An 18,500-nucleotide genomic window follows, 5' to 3' on the forward strand; every position below is an offset into this window, starting at 1 on the left:
GAGTTGAAGAACGAGGAAATTGAACTAATAGTGAACGGTACCATTTGAAAAGGGATTTATTCCATATACAAATGGGCACTTACAAAATAGTTTATAAAAACAGGCATGTAAAGGGATTAGAGATGGATCCGGACACTGCTCATGGCGCGCGTTCAAGAAACCAGGAAGTGCGTTCCAAGGAGCAGGCAATGAAGTCAGTGCCACCGCAAATACATCGCCATGTTCTGCCATTCTACAGGGTGTTATCAAAGCCCTAATTCCAGGCCCACTGGACCGTCTTAAATAGAGGATAGGAGGAAACATCCACCACACAGAGGACTAATCACCATCCACATAGGAACCATGCTGATGATGGAATGAAAAAAGGTCACTCCCACAGGCAGAGCACAGCCGCTGGGAGAGACCAGAAAAGTGCAAATAGCAATCTGCAAAAACAATTCCAAGGACTAAAGACGTCATTTCGGCTAAACCATGGAGCTCACTGGGAATACATTTACAAATTTCAAAAATGAAATGAATATACATAAAAGCCAAAAAAATAAATATAAAAGGAAAAAACAAATATTAAAAATAAAAATGAAAATAAGAGTTATTCCTCAACTCAGTATGAATATAATCAGACGTTCCTGTCCTGTTTTGGGTGCTACTTTACTACAATGTTTCTTAATATACATTTTTCTCATTAATTTCTGAAGATCAATAAAAGTGTCAAACTTATTAAGATCCTTATCTGGGGCAAATTTGAGGCCTAGCTCTAACCTTTTTAACTCATCTGGTGTAAAAGTGGCATCAATTAAGTTGAAGATGCCCTGTGTTAGGACTCTCTTTTTTTTCCCTCCTCTGCAGCCTCTCCGTTTGCTATACCTGGTTCGGCCACATATGGTCTGGGGGGTCCTGTGGGGTACCACGGCTTCAACTCCCCTCGCCATTGTATTGAGGGTGTAAACCTCTCCATCTCCCTCTGGGATGTGCAAGTCCCCTCCCCCTCCATGGGGGACCACCATACCCCCTCTTATGAAAATCCCCCCTAAAATTACCACCAGAGTGCTTTGTGCTCTTGAGGGTGGGCCTCCCCTGGATTGTGATGGAGCCCAACCACGATTGTTACCATAATCCTGCTGATAATATCCATTAGAGGCATAGTACTCATTCTGTTGTAGGGGTTCATACCTGTTATAAGTGGAAACCTCATAGGCATTATGCCTTGTAAACACGGTCGGAATTTCCGATCGAAAATGTGCGATCAGATCATGTTGTCGGAACATCTGACCGTGTGTGGGCTCCATCTACATTTTTCCGTCTGAATTTCCGGCGCACAAAGTTTGAGAGCTGGATCTCAAATTTTCCGACAACAGGATCTGATTGCGTCAATTCTGATTGTTGGCAGCCTAGTCCAACGAACAAAGTGCCACACATGCTCAAAATAAATTATGAGACGGAAACGCTTGGTCAGGTAAAACTAGCATTCGTAATGGATATAGCACATTCGTCACGCTGCAATGTTAAAAATTGTTTAATGCAGCGCATTCTCTTTTTCTTTATAATGCTAGAAGAATGAAGTTGTTTTGCTGCTCATATTCACACAGACTTCTCCAAAACTTATTTCTTTATTCTTTTTCCTGATTTCATGAATAGAATATTTTTATTTGTCAGATCTCCTGAATCATTTTGGATTTTTACCTTTTAAATTTTTTCAAAATTTTGTGGTTGCTTTTTTAATCAAGATCTCCTTTCTTTTAAATTTTGGTCATGTTCGTAATTATTTTGGTGTGTTTTGTGTGTCAGCTTACCACAACACCATTATTATCTTTTTATTTTTTTGTTTTATTTTTTAATCTTGAGGAGGTTGTTTGGTGTTGGTGCCCCTTGTTAATTTGACTTTGTATTTTTGAAATGTACCTGCCTACTCAAAAATAAACTGTCCTTTTTGAAGTAAAACACATAGGCAAGTATTTCTTTAAACAAAAAAAAACTGTATTAGGTGTCATAAGCAAATAAAGAGGGAGGCAATGCTGGAGAAACTGGTGAAATTGGCGAAGCCTTTGGCCCCCAGGGCACACATCAATTATTTAAAGGCAAAAATTGGTGGCCTGAGGAGTCCATATCTAAGGGAGTACAGTCTGGTCCAGAAGTCTAAGAGATCAGGAACAGCAGAAGATGACATCTATGTCCCCAGGCTGTGGTCATACAAGAGCCTGCATCTTCTGTCCGACCAGACTGAACCCAGGTCATCACTTTCTGGTCTTCCTTACACATTTCCTTCTAGGCTGTGGCTGTGGTGTTGGAGGTGTGGCAGAAGGAGGAGGAGGAGGAGGAGGAGGAGGAGGAGTATGGTCCAAATCACACAGGTGTGTTTTTGGTGTCATTTGGCCCCTCACCCCCTTATTTAGTGTTTGGAAAATGATTTCCTCACACATGAGGCGTTGCCCCTCCTCCATTTCATGCAGTTTACACGCAGCCAAGGCGGCAAAGGCCTTTTGATGAGTGGGGGTGGCTTTGAGGGCCACAGAAGCCTCCCGAATCAGCCTGAGTGCTAACTCCTCCACATTACCCCCCTTTCTGGCCCTTTTTGTTGGAAGACGGAGGGGAGGGACTTGTGATTCAGTCAGGCTCCTAGGCCTGCCCACATCTTGGCTGCCACTAACCCCTGCCTCCTCCTGGCTGCCACATTCCACAGCCACCTCCTGGCTGCCACATTCCACGACCTCCTCCTGGCTGAGGTCTTCCTGTGTATGAAAAAGGGACATACTTTTAGTTTTTGGTTCATCAAACACACACAATTTTCAGCTCTTGACTGTAGAAAATTGAATGTTAACAAATAGAAAAGACTATCATTCTGAGCCCAGCATTTTTCATTCTTGTCCCAAATATTTTGGCCACTACTGTCTATTGATATGTAAAACACTTTATAAAATCAGCAATTAGTGAGCAAAAATCAAGTTAACATCATTCATTTTTACTCCAAAAATATGTAGAACAATACTATACCTGGCTTAAGCTGGGCTCCTCCACTTCATCCTGTCTGGAAGGCCCAGGTTGGGGCGTTGGAAGCCTCAGCAGGGGTGGAACGAAGCGTAGAAGGAAGCATGGAAGGAAGAGTGGAGAGTGAGTCCCTGACCTCAGTTTGGTCTGACAGAAAATGCAGCCTCTCATAGTACCACAGCCTCGGGACATAAACGTCATCTGCTGCAGCTCCAGATTTCATGGACTCCTGGACCTTCTTGCGCTCTCTCAGATATGTACTCCTCAGGCCACCAATTTTTGCTTTTAAATAGGTGATGTCTGCACTGGGGACCACCGGCTTCATCAATTTCAGTAGTTTCTCCATCACTGCCTGCCTCTTTAATTTGTTGCTGTAATGTGGGTGTTTTGTTTGCCATAGACAGGGCAGTTCCCTGTACTTGTCTATGAATAGGGGGAGGAAACTATGGTCGTTGAACCCTTCCATAGTCTCTGCAAGACACAACACAAGACAAACCCTAATGTCAGGCTAAACTCTCCTAATCTTGTCCCAATATAAGCCTCAATCTAGAAGCAGTATAGGCTAGTGATGTATCAAGTTAAAATTGTACCTTCGTTCAAACAATCAGAGCTTCAGTTCCTCCTTCCTCTGCTCACAGATCGTAGTACGTTTTATATACAGTGCGCATGCGTGAAACTCTGCCTGCCCCTGACGTTCTTTCTAGTCTATTCCCCACCCCTTCTTTTTCGGCGCAGTGGGGAGAGCACATGGCGGAAACACAACAGGCACGCACTAATTATTCCACTAACGAGGAGGAGGACAAGGAAAGCCCGAAGCCTCAAATATGTCTTTTGTCGGGATGTTGGAGATGGTGGACATATTGAAGAGGAACGACTATGATGGGAGGTATGGACCTTACCCAAACCCAAATATCAGAAAGGCCAAGATCATGACTAAAGTTGTGAAGAGTCTTCAGAAGAATTTTTGGGGTACAACAATCAAAGGATCATCTGAGGAAAAAATGGTTAGACCTGAAACTGAGGGAGCACGATCAGTACAGAAGGATCAAGCGAGTTGTTCAAAAAAGTAAGTAGTTGTTGTGTGTTCATATTATTATTATTGCTTGCATACTGCTCCATGTGCTTTTATTTAATGTTGTACAGTTTAAAATGGCCACTTTCATGTTCATGTGTTCAATCGTTCGTAGTAAACATCGTTCATTCACCCACTTCAAATACAATGTTTTTGAAAGTTGCAGTTAACTAGATTTGTTCATGCCTATTTCTAGTCAAAGGAACTTTGTTGTCTAGAGGGTTTGTTATAGAATGAAATGCAAACTTGATTCAGTGTAAAGGAGAGGACACTCAGCAGCTGTTTACACATCTGGACTCAGGAGTACTAGTGTGGGACACCAGAACAACCTTTTTTAATGGGCACACACGTGGATACTATAGGGGTGTCTCCATCTGTCAAACTTGTACAAAACAGGTAAGTATTCCAGCTTTAGAAAGTCTCAAAAATAATGTTTTCAGCTTTGAACTCTGCCAAAAAAGACAATTGTATGACACTTCCAAGCAATGTTTCATATTCCTATTTCTGCCCTCAAATATCTGTGTGCTAAAAGTATTCCTTTTTTACATTCTCATAGGGAAGAGAAGACTCGGGATGTATGAGGACACCAGGGACCCCACACCTCCCAAAGAAGGGGAAATCCAAAAACCAGAAGTAGAGAAGGAGGAAACAGAAGTTGTTGAAATTGGCACCACAACAGGTGAGTGTCTGTGACCACAGCTTCAGGTAAGATAATCAATGTATGCCTGCATATTTTTAATACACCGTGTTTTTTTTGGTTTATTTTTAGGTGATGTGGATGTTGTGGAAGAAAAATCGCATTTTACCAGTGAAAGTGCCCAGATCATCATCGGGGAGATAATGGGGTGCAATCGCGATTTAGTAATTAAAAACCCTCTGGTCCGGGGTGAGGGTCCTCATCAAGAATGGCCGCATAAGATGGTCCCCCAACGCAAATGCTTCATCCGTGACAGATGAAAGGGAGTCCTTCCACATTCTCCTCTGGAGGTGGCAAGCCCAAACTGCCACTCTTGAGACACCAGTAGAACTTCGTCTGTGCGATCACTCCACCATCCAACATCCAGCCATTTTTTCCCATGTCCACATACAGGAAGTCGTATATATCGCTGACACCACCGCCAACATCACAATACTATTATACCCCTTGTAATTATAATAGTAGGACCCCGGGTTGGGGGGTGGAGTGATGCGGACGTGTTTCCCATCAATTGCACCTCCACAATTGGGAAACGGGTGGCAAAGTGGGAGGCCACAGTCTGCCATTCCTGTGGCGTTGAAGGAAACTAGAAACAAGAAAAAAAAATTGTCATTTTTCACATCAACATTGCAAGCAGATTAAACAACAACATTTTTGGCCACGATCAGTATAACATTTTTGGAAATGAGTATTTAAAGCCAAAAGTATAAGGTCCCCTCATCAGATTCCTCACCTCATCTGATGACCCATTGCAAAAAATTAGGGGGGGGGGGTGTTTTGGACAGGTAACCCTCTCCACTTCATTGAGAGCTGAATGCATAAATAATGTGTGATACTTTGGCCAGCCCCTCCTTACTTACACTATTGGCAGCCCATGGGACAGGTGTCATAGTGTCATAATCCAAAATAAAAAAAAACAATGAACAAATGGAAGCACATTTTTACATTCTGCTATTACCTATCAAGATAATAAGATAAAAAAAAAACTTTAAACAGTAGCATTTGAAAGTATTGAGGCAGGCCCTTGCACTACATGCTTTGGTGAATTCATCCATAAATCTGACCACAAAAGAGGTGGGTATAGTTAGAGGCAGATAGAGGATTGGTATCAGCTGACTTAACGGTTGGGGGAGGGGTGTTCCTAATGAGTTTGGCCCACCAAAAAAAAAGCCTCTGGCACTCTGCATGAATTTAAGACCACACATAATATTTGTACAGATTTTAGGGGGTGTTTAGGGGAAAGCACTACTATGGAGCTGACAAAATACATTGCTAAGTGACTAGGCTAGAGGTGTATGGGCCCAGAAGAGCATGCTGGGGAGGTTAGTGAAGGCAAATATGCATGAAGGACAAAAAAAGGAACTTTAAAAGCTTCCAGCATGCATGAGGACAAAGGGGAACAGCATATTACAGCATTTTGCAATCATGGTAATTATGGAACGATGAAAGAAATACAATACATTAGCAAACATTAAATACATAGAATGTGATTGTCACGTACCTGGTATAGGAGCCCAGAATGCAGGGAGCGGCCTCTCGTAAGCCTCTGGCTCGAGAACCCCTGGGAGTGGAGACAGGGACTCAAGAGTTCAGAGGGCACAAGTGCCAAGCTGGTGCAGGACTGGTCCGGACCTTTGGGAAAGTGGAAGAACCACAGGAGCGCTGGGTCAGCAGGCACTCGGCAGTCAAGCTGGAACAGCAGGTGGCAGAAGGCACTCAGCGGTCAGGCTGGAACAGCAGGTGGCAGAAGGCACTCAGCGGTCAGGCTGGAACAGCAGGTGGCAGAAGGCACTCGGCGGTCAGGCTGGAACAGCAGGAGGAAGAAGGCACTCAGTGGTCAGGCTGGAACAGCAGGTGGCAGAAGGCACCCAGCGGTCAGGCTGGAACAGCAGGTGGCAGAAGGCACTCAGCGGTCAGGCTGGAACAGCAGGTGGCAGAAGGGGGGTCGAAGGTACAAGCCGGGTCAATAGCAGGCAGGCAGCAACGGTACCGAGGGAGAGGCAAAAGCGTAGTCAGACAAGCCGAAGGTCTTGGCAGGCAGCAAGCAGACGTCGTCAGGAACAGGCCAGGTAAACAGGAATCAAGACAACTAGGTAGCAAATAGCAGGATCACGGGACATGCTGTAGGCTGCACAGCAAGAAGGCACAGTGACAGGTTCCTTTAACCACTTGCTTACTGGGCACTTAAACCCCCCTCAGTCCCAGACCAATTTTCAGCTTTCAGCGCTGATGCACTTTGAGTGACAATTACGCGGTCATACAACACTGTACCCAAATGAAATTTTTATCATTTTTTTTCCACAAATAGAGCTTTCTTTTGGTGGTATTTAGTTACAGCTCGGAGTTTTATTTTTTGCTAAACAAACAAAAAAAGATGCAAAAAAAAAAAAAAATCATGTTTTAATAGTTTGTTATAAAATTTTGCAAACGGGTCATTTTTCTCCTTCATTGAAGTGCGCTGATTAGGCGGCACTGATAGGCTGCATTGGTGGGCACTGATGGGCTGCATTGGTGGGCACTGATGGGCTGCATTGGTGGGCACTGATAGGCTGCACTGGTGGGCACTGATAGGCATAGTTAAGGCGGCACTAATAGGCACAGATAAGGCAGCACCGATGGGCACAGATAAGGCAGCACTGATGGGCAAAGATGGGCACAGATAAGATGGCACGGATGGGTGGCACGGATAAGTGGCACGGATGGGTGGCACGGATGGGCACTGATAGGTACCACAGATAGATGGGACTGATGGGCACTGATAGGTGGCACTGATAGGTGGCTCTGATAGGTGGCACTGCTGGGCACTGATGGGCGGCACTGCTGGGCACTGATGGGCGGCACTGCTGGGCACTGATGGGCGGCACTGGGGTGCAGCACCTTTGAGGCAGATTTTGGGTGGCACTGTGGGTGGCACTGCTGGGTGGCACTGTGGGTGGCACTGTGGGCACTGCTGGGTGGCACTGTGGGCACTGCTGGGTGGCACTGTGGGCACTATGGGCACTGCTGGGTGGCACTGACAGGGGGGCGCTTACTTTATTTCAGGATGGCACTGCGGGTGGCAGGTGGGCACTGGCAGGGGGCAGGTGTCCGCTTGAATTGCTGGCCGTGATCGGGACTGATGTCCCGAACACGGCCGCCGGCGATCGGCTTTTTTTTTTCTCCTCGCGCTGTCAGCGCGAGGAGGAATACTAGCCGATTACCGGCTCCGTTTTATCACATGATCAGCTGTCATTGGCTGACAGCTGATCACGTGATAAGGGGTCGGGATCGACCCCTTACACGGATCGGTGATCAGGCGAGTCTCACGGACTCGCCGATCACAGAGCGCGCCGCGCGCGCCCCTCAGGGGGCGCGCAGGCCGCTCGTAACCGGGACGACGTCAATAGACGTAGTCCCGGCAATCTAGGTCCGCGCTAATGCCGTCATTCGGCAATAGCGCGGATCCCAAGTGGTTAAGTAGCCCTTTGGGCGCCAAAAACGGTCGCATCTGCGTGCACCCACGTGTAACCGTGCGCCCGTTCGTGACCCCGCGCACCCGCATGCGCCCGTTCGTGACCCCGAGCACCCGCATGCGCCCGTTCGTAACATTGCGTACCCGTGTGCGCCTGTTCGTACCATTGCGCACTCGCGTGCGCCTGTTCGTACCATCGCGCACCCGCGTGCGCCCGTTTGTACCAACGCGCAACTGGGTGCGTCCGTTTGCGCCAATGCGCGCCGATGGATACTGGTTAGTTCTTAGCATGGGATTCCGCCGGGGAGGTGGAGGGTTGGATGAATCCCTTTTTCAGGTTATCATCCAGGTAAGTCTTCAAGGCCCCTAATTCAGTTTCCGACAATGGAAAAATTCTCCCAAAAGAAATCTCCGCTCCAGGAAGTAGTTCTATCAGGCAGTCGTACGGCCTGTGTGGAGGTAGGGTTTCAGCGCCCTTCTTACTAAAAACATCCAGGAAGCTGTGGTAGACTTCGGGCACAGCTTGACGAATTTCAGCATCTACTTCCAGGCAAAGCAGAGAAGAAGGGGCTTCATTGATTCCCGGTAAACAATGCTGAAGACAGTAGGGTGAGAGAAATTCCATCTTCCCTGAAATCCAATCGATTTGTGGATTATGAGTTCTCAGCCAGGTCATCCCTTATATGATGGGAAATAGAGGAGACTTAAAGTGGTTGTAAACCCTTACAAACCACTTTGACCTACAGGTAAGCCTAGATTAAGGCTTACCTGTAGGTCCAAGCAATATCTCCTAAACCTATATGGTTTAGGAGATATTTGCCCGAAAACGGGCACGCAGGCGCACTGAGCGCGGCATTTCCAAGAATGGAGCTGCCGCGCGTGTCGACTCCCGTCTTGAATGACAGCGGCGGAGCTGCGAGACCCAACCAACAAGATGGATGCGGCGGACTACAGGGGACAGCGGCGACTTCGCTGGCTCCTTTGTCAGGTAAGTGACACATAATGGGCTACTATGCGATGCATAGTAGTCCATTATGATTTGCCTTTGCAGGGAATGAAAGAGGAAGTAAACTCATCAGGGTTTACTTCATCTTTAATGATATCCAAACACAGTAACTCCTGGTGAGTTACGGCAATGGTGGCAAACAGAGGTAAAGTCTCCTGAGTTACTGGACCAGATTTGAGGGTAGAGCCATCGGCCAGATACACAGAAAGTCCTTTTTTCCTAGGCCGAAGGGGAATGTCATATTTTAAGGCGAAGGACAAGTCCATGAAGCCACTACAAGCCCCAGAGTCAATAATTGCGCTGGTTCAGATATTCCCTCCTGGGAGCTGCAAGAGAACACCAGAGAACAGCCAGATGAGAAACACTGTTTAGCAAAATGGGAGGAAGAGCAGGAGAGATGGAAAAGCACTTACGAGGTTTAGCAGGCCAAGTGCGAACATAATGTCCCGGTTCTCCGCTGTACAGGCAAAGGTTGCCTGCCCGATGGCATTGCGCTCTTCAGGTGTCAATGAAGGTCGGAGAAAACCCAGCTGCATGGGTTCTGGAGTGTCTAGGGTGGCCGTGGCAGGAGCAGAAGAGGCTGAATGGGAGGAGCTAGGCACTCGTGGTAACATCCAAACGGGACGAGAGGTTGTAGAAGAATGTTCCAAGCGACGCTCTCTTAGGCGTCTGTCTATCTGAATGGATAGGTCTATGAGGGCTTCCAGAGTCTCAGGGGTGCCCACTCGGGCCAGTTCATCTTTCAAAGGCTCCGAAAGACCCATACGGAACTGGTATCGTAAGGCTGCATTATTCCAGTCTGTGTCGGAACTCCAGCGTCTGAATTCCAACACATAGTCCTCCACGGGTCTGCGGCCTTGCTGCAGCGCGTGCAAAGCTGCCTCTGCGGTGGCGGTTAGCTGAGGGTCCTCGTACAACCGTGATATGGCCTGAAAGAAAGTATTCATCTATCCAGGGAAGGATCTTTCCGTTCCAGGAGACGATGGGCCCAGGCCTGGGGTTCATCTGCCAGAAGAGAGATGACAAACCCCACTTTGGTAGCCTCAAGAGAAAAGGTCCTTGGTTGCAGGGCAAAGAAAAGTTTGCAGAAGTTGCGGAAAGCCCTGAATTTACCCCGGTTGCCAGAAAATCTTTCGGGTGTAGGAACCCTGGGTTCAGGCGGCAACATCACCACCGAAGGTGGAGCAGAAGTCCTGGAAACAGCTGGCGTAGATGCAGATAGGGCTTGGACACGTTCCTCCAGTCGGCCATATCCTTCCTGCAGACTCTTCACCACCTGAGTAAGTCCAGCTAGGTGGCGGCAGAGCTTGTCCATAGGGGAGGCTCCCTGCGTGGGCTCGGACATGGCTGTCCAGTACTGTCACGTACCTGGTATAGGAGCCCAGAATGCAGGGAGCGGCCTCTCGTAAGCCTCTGGCTCGAGAACCCCTGGGAGTGGAGACAGGGACTCAAGAGTTCAGAGGGCACAAGTGCCAAGCTGGTGCAGGACTGGTCCGGACCTTTGGGGAAGCGGAAGAACCACAGGAGCGCTGGGTCAGCAGGCACTCGGCAGTCAGGCTGGAACAGCAGGTGGCAGAAGGCACTCAGCGGTCAGGCTGGAACAGCAGGTGGCAAAAGGCACTCAGCGGTCAGGCTGGAACAGCAGGTGGCAGAAGGCACTCGGCGGTCAGGCTGGAACAGTAGGAGGCAGAAGGCCCTCAGTGGTCAGGCTGGAACAGCAGGTGGCAGAAGGCACTCAGCGGTCAGGCTGGAACAGCAGGTGGCAGAAGGCACTCAGCGGTCAGGCTGGAACAGCAGGTGGCAGAAGGGGATCGAAGGTACAAGGCGGGTCGATAGCAGGCGGGCAGCAACGGTACCGAGGGAGAGGCAAAAGCGTAGTCAGACAAGCCGAAGGTTGGTGGCAGGCAGCAAGCAGACTTCGTCAGCAACAGGCCGGGTAAACAGGAATCAAGACAACTAGGTAGCAGATAGCAGGATCACCGGACACGCTGTAGGCTGGACAGCAAGGAGGCACAGTGACAAGTTCCTTTAAGTAGCCCTTTGGGCGCCAAAAACGGTCGCACGGCGTGTCTGCGCGCACCCGCGTGTAACCGTGCGCCCATTCGTGACCCCACGCAACCGCGTGCGCCCGTTCGTACCATCACGCACCCACGTGCGCCCGTTCGTACCATCACGCACCCGCGTGCGCCCGTTCGTACCATTGCGCACCCGCGTGCGTCCGTTCGCGCCAACGCGCGCCCATGGATACTGGTTAGTTCTTAGCATGGGGATTCTGCGGGCAGGTCTCCCATATGCCACTGGATTACCGGGACGACCATGACAGTGATGTTAAAAGAGACATCTTACCTTAATATAGTCCTTCTCCAGGACCTGAATGATGGCAGAACAGGTCTCTGAAATAATGACCCCCAGAGCCTGGGGGGAGATGCCTGGCGAGAACTTGAGGTCCTGAAGACTTCTCCCTGTCACCAAGTACCGCAATGTGGCAACTAGCCTCTGCTCCGGAGTGATGGCTTGCCTCATGCAGGTATCCTCCTGCCTGCTGATATAAGGGGTCAGCAAAGCCAACAGATGGTGAAAAACAGGGTCCATCACCCTGAGATAATTCCTGAAATCATCAGGATTATTCTCCCGGATCTCACAAAGCAAAGGCATGTGCAAGAATTGGTCTCGCTGGAGCAACCAATTCTTGCTCCATGAACTCCTCATCGCCCTGTTCATGGACTGGGCTTGGGTCAAAGCTAAAAGCCCAACACCAAGCCCCTGCACAGCACAAACTCTACGATGAGTACACACACGAAACATGGCTTCAAAATGGTCGCCTGGTCAGAACGGACTAACAGAAAGCACCGATAAACAGCAAGGCCTGAAAGAACGAACTGAAAACCAGAAACGAACAGACAATAAGCACTGAAGATCAAAGCGTACTATATAAATATACGCCACAATGACAAACAAATGCGAACTGACTACACGCACTGATAAGCAGATATGCACCGACAAGCACAAACTGTAGAGCAGTAACAATCTGAAGCACAAGTCTGAAAAGTGAGAATCGTCTCTAACCAAACTTCTACTAACAAGCGATAAACAGGAGATCAGCAGAAGGAGACCAAAGGGTGCCGCACGTGGTGCTGAACTTCCCTTTTATAGTCCTGTCGTACGCGTTTTGCGTCACAGCGTTCTTGATGATCGGAAATTCCGACAACTTTGTCCGACTGTGTGTATGCAACACAAGTTTCGGACAAAATCCGACGGAATGTCCGACCGTGTGTACAAGGCACGGGGCCCAGCATTGCTGTTGCCTTGTTGAGATGACCGGGGGGATGCTCCACCATGTGAGATATACGAAGTTGTCGGAATGGTCTCTCTATCCTTTATAGGGACAGTGACCTCTTCAGTTAATATGGCATCTTGCCATTTATAACCTTTGTTGGCTTTATAATCGTTCGTATCTCTCACATATTGTTTTCATTTTTTTCTTTTGTGTTTCTTTGTCTACTTTAGCAACAAAGTCCTGTAGGTGTTTCATTTTTTCTTTAACTACTATCTGAACGCCGGCAGTCAAATGACGGCCAGGCGGCACACCTATTGTGGTGGGAGTCCATCATATGACGGCCTCCCGTTTAAACAGGTAATGCGCGCGATCGTGCGTGCGCATCCCTGTTTCTTCGGTGGCGGCGTGTCACGGAGACACCGCTCTCCACCGAAGGGGGTGAACAGCCATTTTTTATGGTTGTTTACCACGTGATCGGTTGTGATGAAGTCACGGCCGATCACAGATGGTCACACCCCCACTGCACATGCACGTCGGTGGCGGCGTGTTCCCCGGGAACACTGCTCGTCACCGACGCTGGTAAACAGCCATTGGCCGGCTGTTTACCCACGTGATCGGCTGTGATCCTTTCACAGCATATCACTAAAATGTAAACAAACCGCGGTAACAAGATGTTACCGGGTTCTCCTCCTCACACACCGATCGTGTGTGAGGAGGAGATTGCGGTAACATCTCGTTACCGCCTACAGTGTACACCAATCACACTGATTGCCCCCACCCCCCAATGAAGAGGACCTGTCACCACCCCTCATAGTACCTGTCAATCACAGTCCATCAGAGTACCTGTCACAGTCCATCAGAGTATTTGAGTACCTGTCACAGCCCATCAGAGTACCCGAGTACCTGTCACAGTCCATCAGAAGACCCGAGTACCTGTCACAGCCCACCAGAGTACCCGAGTATCTGTCACAGCCCATCAGAGTACCCGAGTACCTGTCACAGCACATCAGAGTACCCGAGTACCTGTCACGGCCCATCAGAGTACCCGAGTACCTGTCACAATCCATCAGAGTACTCGAGTACCTGTCACGGTCCATCAGAGTACCTGAGTACCTGTCACGGTCCATCAGGGTACCCGAGTACCTGTCACAGTCCATCAGGGTACCCGAGTACCTGTCACAGTCCATCAGAGTACCCGAGTACCTGTCACAGCCCATCAGAGTACCCGAGTACCTGTCACGGTTCATCCGAGTACCCGAGTACCTGTCACGGTTCATCCGAGTACCCAAGTGGCTGTCACAGCCCATCAAAGTACCCGAGTACCTGTCACAGCCCATCAAAGTACCCGAGTACCTGTCACAGCCCATCAAAGTACCCGAGTACCTGTCACAGCCCATCAAAGTACCCGAGTACCTGTCACAGTTCATAAGAGTACCCGAGTACCTGTCACGGTTCATCCGAGTACCCGGGTACCTGTCACAGCCCTTCAGAGTACCCAATACCTGTCACAGCCCATCTTAGTACCCAAGTACCTGTCACAGCCCATCTGAGTACCTGTCCCAGTCCATCTAAGTACCTGAGTACCTGTCACAGTTCATCTGAGTACCTGAGTACCTGTCACAGTTCATCTTAGTACCCGAGTACCTGTCACAGTCCATATGAGTACCTGAGTACCTGTCACCGCCCTTCAGAGTACCCAAATACCAGTCACCAAGCCATCAGAGTACCTGTCACCAGGCCATCAGAGTACCAGAGTACCTGTCACCAGGCCATCAGAGTACCAGAGTACCTGTCACCAGGCCATCAGAGTACCAGAGTACCTATCTCCAGTCCATCAGAGTACCCGTGTACCTATTTGCAGCCCATGTCTCATAGAATATACGTTGGGGTGTTTGCTTTCCAAAATGGGGTCATTTTGTGGGTAATTTCACTCCAGGTCTAGGACCTTCAAAAGTGTGATGGGTAGGAATGAAATGAGATGTGTCATTTATGCTCCTAGAACGCCTGAACGTACTACTTCAATGTTCGGCCTCTCTATGTGACCAGGCTGTGTAAAAGTCACACACATGTGGTATCGCCATACTCGGGAGGAGTAGCAGAATGTGTTATGGGGTGTAATTTTTTTATATATCTGCAATGTGTTAGAAATATCTTATAAATTGACAACTTTGTGTAAAAAAAAAATGCATTTTCATTTTTTTCCACATATTCCAAAAACTTCTGGAAAAAAATGAACCGTTCAAAAGACTCATTATGCCTCACAGATTATACGTTGGGGTGTTTGCTTTGCAAAATTGGGTCATTTTATGGGAAATTCCATTGTCCTGGTACTCCAGGGCCTTCAAAAGTGTAATAGGTGGTTGAGAAATGAGATGGGTCATTTTTGCTCGTAGAACATCTGAAGGTACTGCATCAATGTTGGTGCTCTGTATGTGGCCAGGCTGTGTAAAAGTCTCACACATGTGGTATTTCCGTACTCGGGAAGAGTATCAAAATGTATTTTGGGGTGTAATTTGTTGTATGCATATGCTGTGTGTGAAAAATAACCTAATAATATGACAATTTTGTAAAAAAAAATAATAATAAAAAAAATCTTCATTTTGCAAAGAATTGTGGGAAAAAATGACAACTTAAAAAAACTCACCATGCTACTTACTTAATACCTTGGAATGTCTACTTTGTAAAAAGGGGTCATTTGGGGGGTATTTGTACTTTCCTGACTTGTTAGTGTCTCAAGAAATGAGATACACCTGATGTACTGAAGGCCTGATCAGATGTGATCAATTTTCAGCGATTGGCACCATAGTTTGTATCTCTATATTTGACTCTATAACTTTCACAAAGACCAAATAATATACACTAATGTGGGTTATTTTTACGAAAGATATGTAGCAGTATAAATTTTGGCCAAAATGTATGAAGAAAAATTACTAATTAGCAAAAATTTATGACAGAAACAAAGAAAAAGGAATTTTTTTCACAAAATTTACGTTTTATTTTATTTATAGCACAAAAAATAAAAAACCCACTAGTGATTAAATACCACTAAAATAAAGCTCTATTTGTGTGGAAAAAAGGACGCAAGTTTCATATGGGTACAGTGTTGCATGACTGAGTAAGGCTCGGTTCACACAGGGGCGACGCAGATCCGACTTTAGGTCGCCCCTAGTCGCCTCAGGTCGGACAACATTTAAAAATCAATGTAAGTGAATGAGAGCCGTCTTAATGCACACTACTGAAGTCGCTCCGACTTCAGAAAAGGTTCCTGTACTACTTCAATCTGACTTGTAGGTGACTGGTACCCATTGATTTCAATGGAGGTCACCTCCAAGTCAGATCTCCGTCTATACGGAGGCGACTCTGACAGAATTATCAGCTCTCAAGAGGGAACTCCAAGCCAAATTTCTGAAAAAAAATTGGCGTGGGTTCCCCCTCCGAGAGCATACCAGGCCCTTAGGTCTGGTATGGATTCTAAGGGGAAACCCCTACCTTGAAAAAACGGTGTGGGGTCCCCCCAGATCCATACCAGACCCTTATCCGAGCACGCTACCCGGCCGGCCAGGAAAGGGGTGGGGGACGAGCGAGCGCCCCCCCCCCCGAGCCCTCAACATGGGGGGGTGCCTTGGGGAAGGGGGGACCACGCGGCCCCCCCACCCCAAAGCACCTTGTACCCATGTTGATGAGGACAAGGGCCTCTTCCCGACAACCCTGGCCGTTGGTTGTCGGGGTCTGCGGGAGGGGGACTTATCGGAATCCGGGAGCCCCCTTTAATAAGGGGGCACCCGGATACCGGCCCCCCACCCTATGTGAATGAGTATGGGGTACAATGTACCCCTACCCATTCACCTGTGGAAAAAAGTAAAAATAAAACACAACACAGAGTTAAAATAGTTTATTGCACAGCTCAGGGGGTCTTCCGTCTTCGGGGGTCTTCTCCCTGGACTCCTCCGCTATCTTCTGCTCTTTTGCTAGCTCTTTTGCTAGCTCTTTTGCTAGCGGAGGAGCCCGACCTTCTTCTTCGTCACCGCCCTCTTCTTCCGACTTCGGGGGTCTTGTCCCCCTCTTCGGTTCTTCTTGCCGGGCCACCGCTTCTTCTTCCAGCTCTTTTACTGGCGGTGGCCCGGTCTTCTGTCGCCGTCGTCGCCGTTGCCGCCTTCCGTTCTTCTTCTTCTTCTTCGCCGCGTGGCCCCCCCTTCCCCAAGGCACCCCCCCATGTTGAGGGCACGCGGCCTGGTACGGCTCAGGAGGGGGGGGCTCGCTCGTCCCCACCCCTTTCCTGGCCGGCCGGGTAGCGTGCTCGGATAAGGGTCTGGTATGGATCTGGGGGGGACCCCACGCTGTTTTTTCGGCCTGGGGCGACTTCAAAGTCGTGTTGTAAGTCGCCCCAGGTCGTGTCTAAGTCGTGTTCAAGTCGTCTCCAAGTTGCCTCACAAAGTCGTCCTGGAAGTCGTGTCGCCCCTGTGTGAACCGAGCCTAATTGTCATTCAAACTGTGAGAGCGCTGAAAGCTGAAAATTGGCCTGGTCAGGAAAGTGGTGGGGACGAGCGACGAACGAAAGTACAAACTTTCCCATGGATTTTTGTATAAAGGGTGTCGGCCAAGAACTTGTATTGCATACACACGGCAGGACTTTTTCAGCCAACTTTAAACAAATCATGTGGTTTTTCTGCTCTTTACCGCCACCTTTGGTCAACTTCTGTATTGTTGTCTGATCTTTTGCATTGGTTCTGAGCATGCCTGTTTGTACTTTGTACAAAAGTCCTATGGTGTTCTATACACATGATCAGACTTTACTCCATCTGACTTTTTGAAAGTTTGTCCGTTCGCACAGCCAACAAAAGTCAGATGAAAACCGAAAAAGTTTGTCCGATGGAGCGTACACATGGTCGAATGTTGCTCCAAAACAGCTAATTTGCATGTTTGTTGTCAAAAAGTCCAATCGTGTGTACAGGCCTTAAGGTTTAAAAAAGAGAACTACTGATCCTCTAGTTCTTTACCAACCATACCATCATTGGGAGCTACGTCCCATCCTAAGGCCCGTACACACGATCGGACTTTTTGACAACAAACATGCAAATTAGCTGTTTTGGAGCAACATCCGACCGTGTGTACGCTCCATCGGACAAACTTTTTCCGTTTTCATAGGACTTTTATTGGCTGTGCGAACAGACAAACTTTTTGACAACATAAGTCCAATGGAGCAAAGTCTGATCGTGTGTACACAAAACCATTGGACTTTTGTACAAGGTACAAACACGCATGCTCAGAACCAATGCAAAAGATCAGATAACAATACAGAAGTTGACCAAAGGTGGAGCTGGAGTAATTGAACGTCCTCTTTTGAAGTGTCGTCAGTATGTTGAAACGTCACTACGTTCGTGTTTGTTGCCTAAAAAGTCCAATCGTGTGTATGCAATACAAACTTGTGGACTACGCCCTTTGTAGAAAAGTCCACGGGAAAGTTTGTACAAAGTCTGATCGTGTATATAAGGCTTAAAGCGGGAGTCCACCGGGACTCCGCGTTTTTTTTTTTTTTTAAAAGCCAGCAGCTACAAATACTGCAGCTGCTGACTTTTAAAATAGTGACACTTACCTGTCCAGCGCGCCCGCGATGTCGGCACCCGAAGCCGATCGCTAGGTCGTCTGTCGGGTCCTGCCGCCGCCATCTTGGGTATGGGAATCAGGAAATGGAGCCTTTCAGCTTCATTTCCCGGTTCCCTACTGCGCATGCGCGAGCCGCGCGGCGCAATCTGGACGGTCCCCGCTGCCTCTGGGAACTGTGTGTTTCCCAGCAGGCAGCGGGGCACTTGCGCAAAGGGGCGGGCAGTTGCGGAAAGGGGCGTAATCTACGCCCCTTTCCGCAGACAGCTATCCCGGAAGTGGGTGCAGTTACCTGGATTATCCAGGTAACTGCACCCCCCTCCCCCCTGAAAGGTGCCAATTGTGGCGCCGGAGGGGGGGGGGGATTCCGATGAGCGGAGGTCCATTTTAGGGTAGACCTCCGCTTTAAGATAA

Source organism: Lithobates pipiens, unplaced genomic scaffold (genome assembly GCF_037356315.1).
Source record: "Lithobates pipiens isolate NorthernLeopardFrog02 unplaced genomic scaffold, aLitPip1_a1.2 Scaffold_16, whole genome shotgun sequence".
Classification (NCBI taxonomy): domain Eukaryota; kingdom Metazoa; phylum Chordata; class Amphibia; order Anura; family Ranidae; genus Lithobates; species Lithobates pipiens.